The sequence below is a fragment of the Heliangelus exortis genome, chromosome 2 (genome assembly GCF_036169615.1).
Source record: "Heliangelus exortis chromosome 2, bHelExo1.hap1, whole genome shotgun sequence".
NCBI classification, from domain to species: domain Eukaryota; kingdom Metazoa; phylum Chordata; class Aves; order Apodiformes; family Trochilidae; genus Heliangelus; species Heliangelus exortis.
Window position 1 is genome coordinate 93,009,613 of NC_092423.1, and position 13,366 is coordinate 93,022,978.

General features: G+C 41.1%; 1 long non-coding RNA gene across 2 annotated transcripts; it reads right to left on the bottom strand.

Moving 5' to 3' along the window:
- Positions 1 to 851: 851 nt before the first annotated feature.
- LOC139793016 (uncharacterized) lies at positions 852 to 8,070 on the bottom strand. 2 transcript variants are annotated; one of them, XR_011724463.1, is made up of 4 exons: positions 7,439 to 8,070; positions 6,198 to 6,333; positions 4,039 to 4,142; positions 852 to 2,428 (listed from the first exon to the last, which is right to left on the bottom strand). It is a non-coding gene; the product is annotated as an uncharacterized lncRNA (long non-coding RNA). The 2 variants fall into 2 exon arrangements; XR_011724462.1 differs by having other exon boundaries at positions 6,198 to 8,070.
- Positions 8,071 to 13,366: the final 5,296 nt, after the last annotated feature.

The window sequence follows — 13,366 nt, forward strand, 5'->3', positions numbered from 1 at the left end:
AAAACAAAGTCAGAAGCTGCCTACTTTACAAATAATATAAAGAATATCTGACATGGAGATAAAGACTTGTATGTCCGTAGCAGCTAATTTACCAAACCAAAGGTGGTCTCCATTGGAAGGAACATTTCCTCTAAGCAATCACCATCAAGGAAGATAAAGATAATGGGGCTATTATAATATCTGTAATATTAACAGATAAGTGACTTACCTTTGGTGTAATTAGGCCACCAAGCCTGAATCAGGTCACTCTACCATAGTGTGCCTGCCTCAGTTTCCCTTTGCAATTCAATTTCTGTCTCAGTTTCACTGCTCCTAGTCTGAAGTTGGAGGGTTTCTATGAGAAAGCAAAGGGCATAACAAACTCTGAATTGGTAAAAATCTTGAAAGTACAAGTAGAAGGCCAAGCTGATATCTGTGATGCCAGCTGCTCTCCTGTGTTGAAGAACCTGGAGCTCAGCTTAGCCACAGTGAGGGCAAACAGAAGCTAAACAAAAATGGGTAGATAAACAAAAGATTTTACTTTCCCTTTACTTTCCCTTTTGTTCTCCAACAGGGGATTTTAGAGGTATGGCTAAGTAGTTAAATGACAGCACCCAATCACTTTATTCTATAAAAGCCAAGACCCATCTTTGATCAGAGAGACTCCTGCACATTTTCCCTAGGTCTGCTCAACCTTCTCCCCCCCCTCCAGCAGGATGTCTGCTTGTGTGGTTACACCTCAAGAGATTGAGAGAAAGGGACACCTGGCTGCAAAAAGAGGAAAGGTAAGAAATATAAAATCCCTGTATATGAATTCTTATTCCTATCTTCCTTAGCTAGCTTTAAATGTTATAGCAAGCTTCAACTTTTGGTTTTGGAACTTTAAGGCTTCAGAATACTTTTAAACATACAAGAAGATTATAATCACACTGTCTTAAAGTATTACTTAACCATTGTTCTAGATCTAGATCAAGGTCTATTAACTCATTTGAGAGTACTCAAACAATTAGCCTCCATATAACAGTTATTACTCAGTTATTTGTGTATTTTGTTTTTAAGGTGCTTTATTGTTTTGATAACCTAATATCTCATTTTGATACCCTAATATCCTAACACCCAGATAATCTCATTCATGCCTCTTTAGTCCAATTTTTAAAATCTTTTACTATTTACAATAAATCTCAGTTTTGTGCATATACATCTCATCTGCTATCTTGCCCTGTATGGGACAAAGCCTCAGTCACCTCTCCAGCTGATCAGGTGAGATCCTTGGAGCAGAAGGAGGATGACTCTTCATCTGGCAGTTTTCTAGCACAGCCCTGACCACTGTCAGTGCAGTGACCAGGAGCTGCAGAGGTCCAGACACCTGCAGGAGGATAATCACCCACTCACAGAGCCTGACTGCATTTGAAAAATGTGCAGGGTGCTGACTGACAGGAAGCTGAACGTGAGCCAACAGTGTGCCCAGGTGGCCAAGAAGGCAAACAGCATCCTAGCCTGTATCAGGAACAGCAGGGCCAGGGAAGTGATTTTACCCTTGTATTCAGCCTTGGTGAGGTCTCACCTTGAGTACTGTGTGCAGTTTTGGGCACTACAGTATAGGAAGGACATGGAGGTGCTGGAGAGGGTGCAGAGAAGGGCAGCTGGGCTGATTAGGGGTCTGGAGAACAGACCTTGTGAGGAGAGGCTGAAGGAGTTGGGGCTGTTCAGCTTGGAGAAGAGGAGGTTGAGGGGAGACATAGTACTCTCTTCAGCCACCTCAAAGGAGGTTGTAGTGAGGCAGGTGTTGGCTTCTTCTCCCTAAAGACTAGTGATAGGACAAAAAGAAATGAGTTCAGGTTGCACCATGGGAAGTTCAGGTTGGATATCAGGAAAATTTCTTCACTGTAAGAGTTTTGAAGCATTTGAACAGGTTACCCATGGAGGTGGTGGCATCACTGTCCCTGGGGGTATTCAAAAAAACAGGTAGATGGGGAGCTTCAGCAGATGATTTTTGGTTAAGGTGGTGTAGGACTGACAGCTGGACTTGATCTTAAAGGTCCTTTCCAACCACGGGGGAAAAACAAAACAAAAAGCCCACAACATTGCAGAAATGGCATTGAGTCCAGTAAACTGTGTAAAAGCAATGCAAATATTTGGTGGAAAGCATAGGTAAGGTCTGGTACTTGCTGGCAGGTGGCACTGCAAGGCCCAGTGCTGTTTCCAGAAGTCAGCACTTAAAAAATTCTGCAATATGAGCTGCTTTAAGGGCATTCAGAAGAATGACAATGGCTAACCCTGCCTTTATGCAAGCTGACCCCTTAGAGAAAAATTTGGCACCCTGTTCACCAGTTCTGTTTTGCTATAACACAGACAATATTAAAAAATGAAGTCCTTACCTCTTTTTGCTCATTTTGCAGCTGCCTTTATTGCTGGTGATGAGAATTTGAACTGGAAAAATCTCTTCCTCCTGCAGAATAGGGACATTTTATTTCAGTTCACTGATATGCTCTGCACTTACAAAAGACTATTTCTAGGTTAACCTTTAACTTTTGATTTAGATGCCTAAGCCTGCTTCTCTGTAATATAATAATCCAAGCAAGTTACCCAAACCACTACCACATCAGGCCACGAGAAATTTTCCTATCTCCTTTTCCTCCTCCATTTTTCCCTGGTGGTCCCAGATCCCAGCAGAAATCTCAGCATCAGAAAGCACTTTAGCAGTGCTGGTAAGCTTTGCTGCTTTATAATAGCATTTTGGAGGACTTAGAGAAACAACAAAGCTTTTGTTTGTACTTTCAAAGCAACAGATTACAGTTTCACAAAACTTAAGGAAGTTGCCAAAATAGCAGGTTACAACTAACAAAACTTAATGCAATGGGTAGTAAAACTTAAAGTTAGAAACTATGTTACCCTCATGTGCCAAGGTTAGAAGCAGAGAGAGAGAGGAAAGCTATCAGCACACTTGGATCCAGCCAATGATCTTGGTAGGAAGTTGTGGTCCTTGAATTGCATCCTGTGTTTCGAGTGTGCCCCTTTTATGCTGCCTGACCCCACCTTTTGGCATATCTTGCACAGCCAGGTGTTTACTTGGGCAACTGCAGATGGGCTGACACAGCAATAACCCTTATTTTTCTGTGCATGACCCCTGTCCAGTGCCTTTACCCGGGGCACACACAAGATGTCACTCTGCCTCTGCAGGGTGCAGCTTGCCTGCCCCTGTCCCTTATGGAATCAGGACAGTGTCCTGCCTGTCAGGGTGGCATCAGACAGAGCTCCCCTTGCAAGGACAGGGTTCAGCTCATCGGGATGGCCACTAAAGGAAGGGCTGCTCCTGTGAGAATGGGGTCCTGTTTCTCAGGGTGGGTACCCAAATGAGGGTCTCTCCTTGAGAGAACAGAGTCTGGATGGCTATCAAATGAGGCCTCCACCTGAGTGCAATGTCCATTTTGTCAGGGCAGCTGCTTTGACACAAATATTCTTTTTAGGTTGCTACACCACCCCGTGGCTCAAACAGACGTCTTGATATCTTCAGAAAAAACTTCTGCCGGGGTAGTGATTTGAACATAACAGACAGGGAGAAGAAGGAAAAGAGGAAATGGCACAGGTAACCATGCATTGCACAATGGATATGCCAATTATCAAATAGAAAAACCCTGCTAATGAATTTAGAGCTATTTTCATAAACATGCTCACCACCCCATGAACCCCAAAGATTTTAGGACATATGATAACCACAAAACTGGATTCTCACTGAACCAATGCTTCCGTTGCATAGCTTGGAAAATTTCGGATGTTTGGTCAACTATTTCCTTCACCTTAGCTCCAGCTTCTTCAATTGACGTGGTGTGATTTTGTATGGTGATACAACATTCTGCATTGGTTAAATTTAACATCCCACAGACTCCTTGTTCTTTAATCTGTATCATATCCAAAGCTAAGGGGTTCTGAAGTGTCATATCTAGTCCAATTACTTAAAAAGTGTACTTGCCAAGCTATGTCCTCTAACACAATTAGGTGTTTTTTTAGAGTTACATATGGGGTAAATACATTTATGCATCATCGGAGATATTAATTGACCTGTTGTATAATAATCTGGTTTTGCAGCTCCATGTATTGCCCAACTGGGACACTCTTCAGGCGTGCTTGCATCTTGGTGCAATCGCTGGGAAGTATCTGCAAAACTAAAAATATGGGATGGACACAGGGATGGAAGTAGCACTCCACACCTCAGCCCAGCATGCTGTGTTAGAGAGAGGTACGAATAGAACTTGCCCTCAGAACACCCCCATGCTGAGCCAAGAGGTACACAGTAAATACTTGAGTCACAGGTCTAGGTATCTGTATAAGCTATAAAAAACAGTTTAGGGTCTGACTATATGGGTACCTTTTAGAGGATAATGTGTTCTGGGGGCTTCACCTATATGAACTTTGTTGCTATCATATACTGAGCATCTTTATTCTTCATCCCCTAGAAGGGTGTCCCCAACAAGTATACATATCTTAAATTAAAGCTCATAAGGACTGGATAAACCAGGTTTCAGGAGGTTTTCAAGCAGAGAAGTTTCTTGTATGTTCAAATGCCTTCCAAGAAACGTGCAGCAAGTGTCTTAACATGGCTTAAAAGACAACGATGGCTTAACATTTCTTGTACTTTATGAACCTAAGTATTTAGAACTAATGTGTTTATAGCTCTTCTTAGCAAGTGACAGTTCTGAAAAATCACTGGTTTGGATATAAGCCATTAATCCCATGCTCTGAGTGCCTGAATCTTTATATGAGTTATGAAATTTTGGTTGAAATATTTGAGATAATTCATGAAGATGCATTAAGTTTGTATTCCTTCACTCACTGCACTCCAGAGGAAATTAAATTTTAGGGTGAACTAAAAAGAGAAATGGTGGAAATCCCATGATAATATTAAAAAATGTGTTTAAGCCATTAGCTACGAAAGATCAAATGCACAAATAGCTGTTAGAGAAACTGTTCCACCATGTGCTTCTCTCTCTCTTTCTTGGAAGCCAGTCTTTAAGGGGAACACAGCTTGACCAGGAAGAAAATTATTTCTTCTCCATTCACAATAAACTATCCATCCTTTTTTACAAGCCAAGAAACGGAAAGGCTGGAGAAGGAGATAAGTCTCAGATACACATTGCCTGGATACATGCTTGTGCCACAAGACCCTGGCACTACTGATGAGCAACACTATCACTGGCTTTGTTTTTCATGTTTTTAATATAAATTAAAATGTCCCCCTCCCCCAGTGCAAGATTTTAATCACCTACCTTTGAAATAAAGAGCTGGGCTTTCCCTGCCATGCTGAGCTGAATCTTAGGGCAGCTCACTCCCTTAACTTGCAGAACTCCCTGATTGCATGGATCCCTCCCTACTAGTGAGTGCTATCGTGCAGCCTAGCCAGAGAACTCCAGAACTTCAAAATCTGACTCTTTGTCACAATCCACACCAGTCTGACACACAGATAGCTTTTGTTTCACATTATTGAGAGGGTGATCAGACATTGGAATGGGCTGCCCCGGGAAGTGGTGGATTCTCCATCCCTGGAGATATTTAAAAAGAGACTGGATGTGGCACTCAGTGCCATGGTCTGGTAACTGCAGGGGTAGTGGATCAAGGGTTGGACTTGATGATCTCTGAGGTCCCTTCCAACCCAGCCAATTCTATGATTCTATGATTCGATTCTATGATTCTATTGGCATGATCATTCTTTGGTTGTTTCCCACATGCTGGGACAGTCATAGTCAATGGTAGAGCTGTGTGGTGCATTCAGTCATAGAATCATTTAGGTTGGAAAAGACCTTTTAGGTCATCAAGTTCAACCACAAATATCAGTTTATGACATGCGATTACATAGAAACCACATAATACTAAAATTTTAAAATTAGCAAGTAGATTCCTGCAACAAAAAGCTACCCAAGAACCACATACAACCTATGCAGAGAATTAAGCACATGAAAATAGAGCGTGAAGATAGAGGCATAATTAACTGGACCCATATTTCTTGCCCCATTTAGAGATGTACAAATATATCAGCCCTAGTTTCTCCACTTTCATCTACCTGATCAATCACTTTTAGGGTAAAGGAAAAGTTATTACAAAAATTATTGCCTGAGGCAGCACATACCCCCGTTTCCAAAGCAGCAGTTACTTGAGGAACTACTCATATAACTCTGCAATATGATAGACTTAAAAAGACTAAGTCCAACCCATTTATTTAGTACCTTGTGAGTGATCTCAGCTGAATACAAAGGTCTCAGAGATGCCATGTCCTTCACCAGCATGGGGCCTTCCCAGCCACATGTGAACACACCTTTTATCTACATGAAATTGCTCTTTCATAGCTGGAAAGAAATTGCTCTGTGGAAATATCAGAGATAACACAGAGATAAAGCTGAGGCTTTATGTGAATCCTCCAAACACAGGAGAATAAAAAAAAAAGGTGCTTTTTTTCCCCTGCATAAACAGTCAGCTTTCAAAGAGCCACATTTAAAAAAAAAAAAGTGTCAGCCTGAAGCAGTGTGCCTGATTCTTTCTGAACTATCTCAACGTGGTGTCATCTTATCTAGAGATTTCAGTAGTAATTGAGCCTTTAACCTGCTAACAGATTTAGTGGGATCAAGCTCTCAGACAGAGAGCACTGAAAACATATGGAGTTTTTGATCTTTAAACTGAAAGATAAACAGTTGTTAGCCAGGTGCCATTTTAAGTATTGAAATAAGGGGTTTAGAGAGTGGGATTTCTGGTATTTAGCATGTTCCTTTGCTAAGAGTAAGATATAAGTCACTCTTCACTCCTGCCAGTCTTAAAAATTGTCTGAATATTGATAAATCTCTGAAAATTGAGTGACAGACTAATCTTACAAGTTCATGCATCCTTTGCCAATATACCTGTCTTACATGAAGTAACCAATTCTCCCTAATCACAGACTACAAGAAAGCAGCTTTTATAACCATTTTCCCCTTGGTTAGTTTTGAGCTGTAGAATAATTTAGGCTTAAAGAACTCAAAATGACACTAATTTGTATCATCACAGATAAAATATGTGGAATACATTAATTATAATCCGTATTTTTGCGTTATAATCTTATGCAAAGTCATGCCAATGACATGAAAATTTACTATCTTGCTCTGTTATAAAGTCAACTAGTTTCTGAACATTTCCCAGTTCAAAGTCAATGTATCCTCTACTTTTGATTTAGCCTCATGCTTAAAACAGGCTCTTACATTCACATAATGCTATTGTCATTTTCTTACCCCAAATGCTTTTAATTTCTGATGGGCACAGACTCAAGTCACTCAAATTCAAAACCAAGCATGTGCTATATAGCTAAGCTTGTGAGAATGTTACCACACACTTCTGGGTTTATTAACCTCATATCTGTATTGATGTCTATGAATGTAAGTGGAATTTAGTGTTAAGTCTATTTTCAGAATCTTTCTGCTACATGCTTAAGGATGCTTACCTGTTAGTGGCAGGGGCTGTGTCAGTAACACTTCTGTATAAATCAAATTATTGGAGGGAGCTAGAGGAGCATTTATTATTCAGGCTCTCTCAGCTTCCTCTAATGAGGTCAGAGAAGCTGAATTTGTTTTACATTTGGAACAGATCACAGTACTCAGATGTTATTGAGCACATCCTCAATGTGACTGCTGTGTCTCAGCAAATCTCCTTTGTACATGGGCAGAACTGGAACTACAACACATTAAGAAAAAAATGTATCATGTTAAATATTATTATTTTACATTGATGACTCCATTACCCATCGTATCATACAGAAACACTTTCACAGGGTCACCAGTGTAATACAGCATGGTCTTCCATTAAGCTAACACTCAGTAAGTCTAGTGCTCCTGTGTTCTGCAGAAAACAACCACCTCAGACATGCTTGCTACTCTAATTGCTTTCTATTTTAAACTAATCAATGCATGAACTTAACTGAGTGCATCCTCAGCAAGTTTGCTGATGACACCAAGCTGTGTGGTACAGTCAACACACTGGACAACAGGGATGCCATCCAGAGGGAGGTTTGAGGAGGACCCGTGCCGACCTCATCAAGGTCAATAAGGCCAAGTGCAAGATCCTGCACCCGAGTCAGGGAAAAGCAAAAATACAAGTTGGGTAGAAATTGGATTGAGAAGAGCCTTGAGGAGGACTTGGGCATTCTGGTCAGTAAGAAGCCACACATGAGCCAGCCATATGCACTTGAAGTCCATAAAGCCAGCTCTGTCATGGGCTGCCTCAAAAGAAGCCTGGCCAGCAGGTCAGAAGAGGTGGCTCTGCTCTAACCCCACCTGGAGTTCTGTGTCCAGTTCTGGAGCCCCAACAAAGGAAGGACACGGAGCTGACGGAGCAAGTCCAAAGAAGGGCCATGAAGGTGATCAGAGGGCTGGAGCACCTCTCCTACAAAGGCTGAGAGTTGGGGTTTTTCAGCCTGGAGAAGGTTCTGGGGAGACCATATTATAGCCTTCCAGTAACAGAAGGGACACTACAGTGTCACCATTTGAACAATCAGTGACACTACAGGAAAGCTGAAGGGGGACTTTTCACAAGAGCATGAAGGTGAAGAATGGTTTTAAGCTGAAAGAGGATAGATTTAGGTAAGATATTAGGAAAAAATTCTTTAGTGTGAGGGTGACGAGACACTATAACATCTTGTCCCTCCCAGGAAATCTTCAAGGACAAGTTGGATGGGGCTTTGAGCAACCTGGTCTTGTGGAAGGTGCCCCTGCTCATGGACAGGGATATTTGAACTACAGGATCTTTAAGGTCTCTTCCAACCCAAACCATTCTATGATGACCACAATAAAGACATTTTATTCTGCTGTTTCTCAAATCCTTTCCTCGAAACTCCTATTAACTTTAAAAAATAAGGATTTCTGAAGTGGTCTCAAGGTGCTCTGTGCTGCAGGTCAAATTTGTTGCTATAGATTATAACTACACAGTTACTCTTAAAGTTATCTTATTGGAGTGAGGCTTTACTTTTGTGAAGACACCACAGATCCACTTAGTATGTAACGTGTCTCACAATTCAAATGCACTGCATACAGGACACCAGTTTTTCCAAAGGAGGACATAGCACAGTAACAATGATAAAAGAAGCCATTCAACTGTATTTATCTCAGTTTTCAGTCTAAAGGGCAGAAATTAAAGGTTATAGAAATCAGAGAATGTTAGAGGTCCATGGGCTGTGTCCATGAATGAGAAGAAGATGAGAGCCCTTCCTTACAGGGGGAGGCTATTGCATACCAATGTGTCAGCATCAGCTGGCAGATTTGACTGGAAAATAATTTAAGCAATCCTCAAGAAATCTCAGAAGCTCTAAGGATATGCAAAATTAATAGAAAAATGAATATTTAAAAATACTAGCAAAACATGTCTTAGCATTCAAGGTTTGTCATAATCCAACATCATGATGTAGAATGGTATGATCAAGCTAGAAAGACACTAGAAACAAAATAACTGAGCTTTCCTGTACTGCCTAAGTAGATTCTCTGAAGAGTGATTTAAATCCCTTGCTTATCAATTAGCAGGAAGGTGATTTATTCAGATTGACTCCTCGGTGTAAAAGCAATGTAAAAGCAGACTTTGTTATAACACGAGTCTATCCTGAAAGAATGAGTTTGGATGACACTGGAAAATATTGTAATACTTTTAAGCCAGTACTTTGACAGAATTAACAAACTCATACCTCATATAGATTAGCACTATATTATCTCCACTTTTCACATTGCTTCATGGTCAAGACCAAAAAGCTGAAGTTCTTGAAATTAAGACAGTCCATCATATGATGTTATGGAAAAATAAGTTTTGATTTAGTACATCCAAACTCATCGTGCTAAACCAAAGTCTACTTTGCAAGTTAAAAACAGTTTCAAATTAGGACACATTGTGCTTGATAAGCCAAAGTGGATTGCCACATAATTGAAAATCAGGGCTGTGTTTTGATTTAATGTGCATGCCATTGTTTTCCAGTACAGTAAAATTTTAAAAGTTACATTCTAAAAGGCAACGAAGACTTCATTTAGGGATAAATAGCTTGGAGTAACAACTCCATCTGCTCTTTTAAGTGCATATTCCATACCAAGATGCACTGTCATGGATTTTGCTAAAACAGAAGAAATCTAGTGAGCAGCCAAGTATTACAAGCCAGAAGTCTTCACCCTCAATTATGCAGCACTTTCACCCTATGGAGAAGCACAAAATGCACATTTTAGATTTCCCTCCGTTCTTGCAGCAGAAAAACTTGCAGTACAAGCCATCTAGACCTGTGAACAGCAGCTGTGGGGTCACAGACTCAGAGATCTACCAGTTTCCTACGAGAAGTTGAGCTATTATTCTTGTCATGGGGTAAAGCCAGATAGCAAGCAAGGCCCAGCACAGCCCCTTCACTCATTCCCCCATCACTGGGATGGAAGAGAGAATCAGAAAAGTGAGAAAACTCATGGGTGGAGATGAATAAAATTAGTAGGTAAAGCAAAAGCTAGGCACATAAGCAAAGCAAAACAAGGAATTCATTCACTGCTTCCAGCCCCAGGCAGGTGTTCAGCCATTGCCAGGAGAGCTCAGCTCCATCACCTGTAATGGTTACTTAGGAAGATAAATACCATCACTGTGAACATGCTCCTCTTCTGTCCCCTGGATTTATATGCTGAGCATATCACACAGTCTTGGATATCTATCTCTCTGGTCAGCTGGGGTCAGGTGTCCCAGTTGTGTCCCCTCCCAGCTTCTTGTGCATTCCCAGCCTACTCATTGGTGGGGTGAGAAGCAGAAAAGGCCTTGACTCTGTGTGAGCACTGCTTAGGAATAAGTAAAACATTTAACACGATCTGCTATCAACACTGTTTACAGCACAAAACCAAAACACAGCCCCATACCAGCTATTATGAAAAAAAAAAGTATTTCAGCCAAACCCAGCACAATTCCATATTAGGAAATCAAATAGGATGTCTACATGCTACAAAAGCAAAATATTTTTCTTTTTTTTCTCCTCTAGCACCCTATTTATTAAGTCTCCTTTCTTTCTGCAAGTAAACATCACAGGTCCCCAGTATCAGTTTCCAGCAAACTGATGCTGCTGACTGAAGTTACTTAAACAAGGGAAAAAATAGCCAAGTGAGGAAGTTCAAACCTTCTCACCATCTTCAATAAAACTCCAGCTTTCAAGTAAAGCTGAGTTGGTCAGTTTCATCAAGTTTGACTTGAAGGGAATCTGGACAAAGAAAAGCAGAATTATCTTGGTGCTGGGGGCACAGAGAAGGTACTAAGGAGATCCAGCTACTTTTAGTTGAGTATTGAGGACTTTAGCAGACTTTGTTATAACTGAACTAAACAGAAACCTGCAAATACTTTCAATTTCCTGCCATATATCATTTGAGTCAACTGGCAGTAAGCAGGGCTCCTACCTGGTTTACCCCCAAGAGACAAGTAGATAAGTGAAAGAAAACATCTTGAAGCAATAGTCTAAGTAGTAAATGAACCTAAACTAAGAAGGCACATGCTGGTGCCTCTGACAGGACAAGCCAAGGTCCAGGCACCAGATTAGAGATGTTTGTAACCACATGCCTTTTGACACTTGCTTGTAAATACAGGTGGCATATCCCTGCTCAGAAAAACTGGCCTTCATAGTTGTTGACGTTTGTAAAGCTGTCCCACATGTAACTCCACCCCAAACAAATATGATTGCAGGCAGACCATGAGGAAGAAATTGCAAAACCAGCCAGAACATTTTTCCAGTGCTTTCCACCACAGAGAGGTTACTTAGCACAGTAAAAATATGTAGGACTTACTCAGGTGACCCAAAGCTATCCAAAATATCCACCCTCATCATGGCTGGACATTTTTCCACCTAACCAGAGACTCGTCTAGCAGTTAAGTCAGTTCACTTAGTCTTTTAATGAGCATCAATTAAGGGATATTAATTATACAAGCTTTCATGTTATACATTAAAAGGAGCTGGCTAAACCTTTCAGTAAACCATAACAGGTAAGAAGCAAGTCACTAAATTTGTGTGGAAGCACTTTTGCAGCCTTTGTACCCCCAGCAGATGGTGCTGTGAGGTTCCGTGCTTCACTAATGCGTTTTGATACTCATGTTTAGCTCATACTTCGTGTCCCACCTGACACTGCTGTGTTGTGTGACAGCACTGTTACTCAAACATCTTGGAGTCAGCAAATTCTTCATATTCAGCAAGAATTCTTCATGTGCAAAAATTCCAAGATGTAACTACCCAAATCTCTGCAACTGATACAAGTTTTCTAAAAGTATTCAAGGAGCTGCATCTGAAGCAGGCAGGCTACAGAAATAAGAAATGACAGAAGTAAGCTGGTACCAGTAATCCTTTCTGCCTGTGTTGTTAATTCAGTACTACTGCTTTAGTGGTCACCATAGGCAGGGACAAGAGAGGTTACAGCTAAAGCAAGCTCTGCTGTAGCAGGATAACAAACACTGATGATTTCCAACTTTAAAATTATGCATCTCAACACATCTGGAATCCCAATAAGTCCCAAAACACCCACTGCTTTAGCAATTTACTCCTGCATGCTTCAATAGGCCCCTACATTTTGCTTAGGCCAAAGTCCCATTTTAATGTCATTTTCACAGGCTTCTGACACTCCGTGCCAAAGTATTTCTGCTATGTGTCCAAAAGGAGCTGCTTTCCCAGCTACTTCTGCAACCCCTTTACACACTTCATTCTCTTTTGGGCATCCTTCACAACTCTGCCAGGCTCTACTTATTCAGGAAGTGTGGGATCCGATGCAAACTCAATTAAGTGATTGAGACAATTAAGTGATTAGGAAAATAGTTAAAAATCAAATAGGACAACCACAGACATGCTTACTTGCTGAACAAAGCTCAGGATGGTATCAGCTTTCCCCTTGCCCAAATAAGCTTTTTTCCTTACCTTGTGAGAAAGTAGTATTGCTTCAGTCCAGGAACTAGAGTTTTTTGAGGTTTTAATGCTTTTCAAATCAATAGGTAGAAAACAAGCAATATAAACTCAGCAACAGCCAGGGAATTCTCTTTTTGTGTAAGTTAGCCCAATTAGAGAAGTCTGGGGTGTCGATACAGTAACTGAGAAAGCTACTTAAAATGCATTGACTACTAGGAGTAGCCACCTTGTAGAACTGATTGATCTCTGCACACAGATGACTTTGAAATATTCAGGCACACCAGTCTTATCCCATGTACAGGCTGCATGCTCTATCAGGGTAGCTCCAGTGTCACTGAAAGGCAAGAACCCAAGAGCCCAAACCCTGCAGAGCTGAAGGTGCTGACACAGGCCTGGACACAGGGCTCAGCCTGTACCCCAGCTGCAAGAGCAAAGTTTAATGGTACCAGATTCTGTCTCCAGCCATCAACTTCCATGACAAAACAAACATGGTAGAGA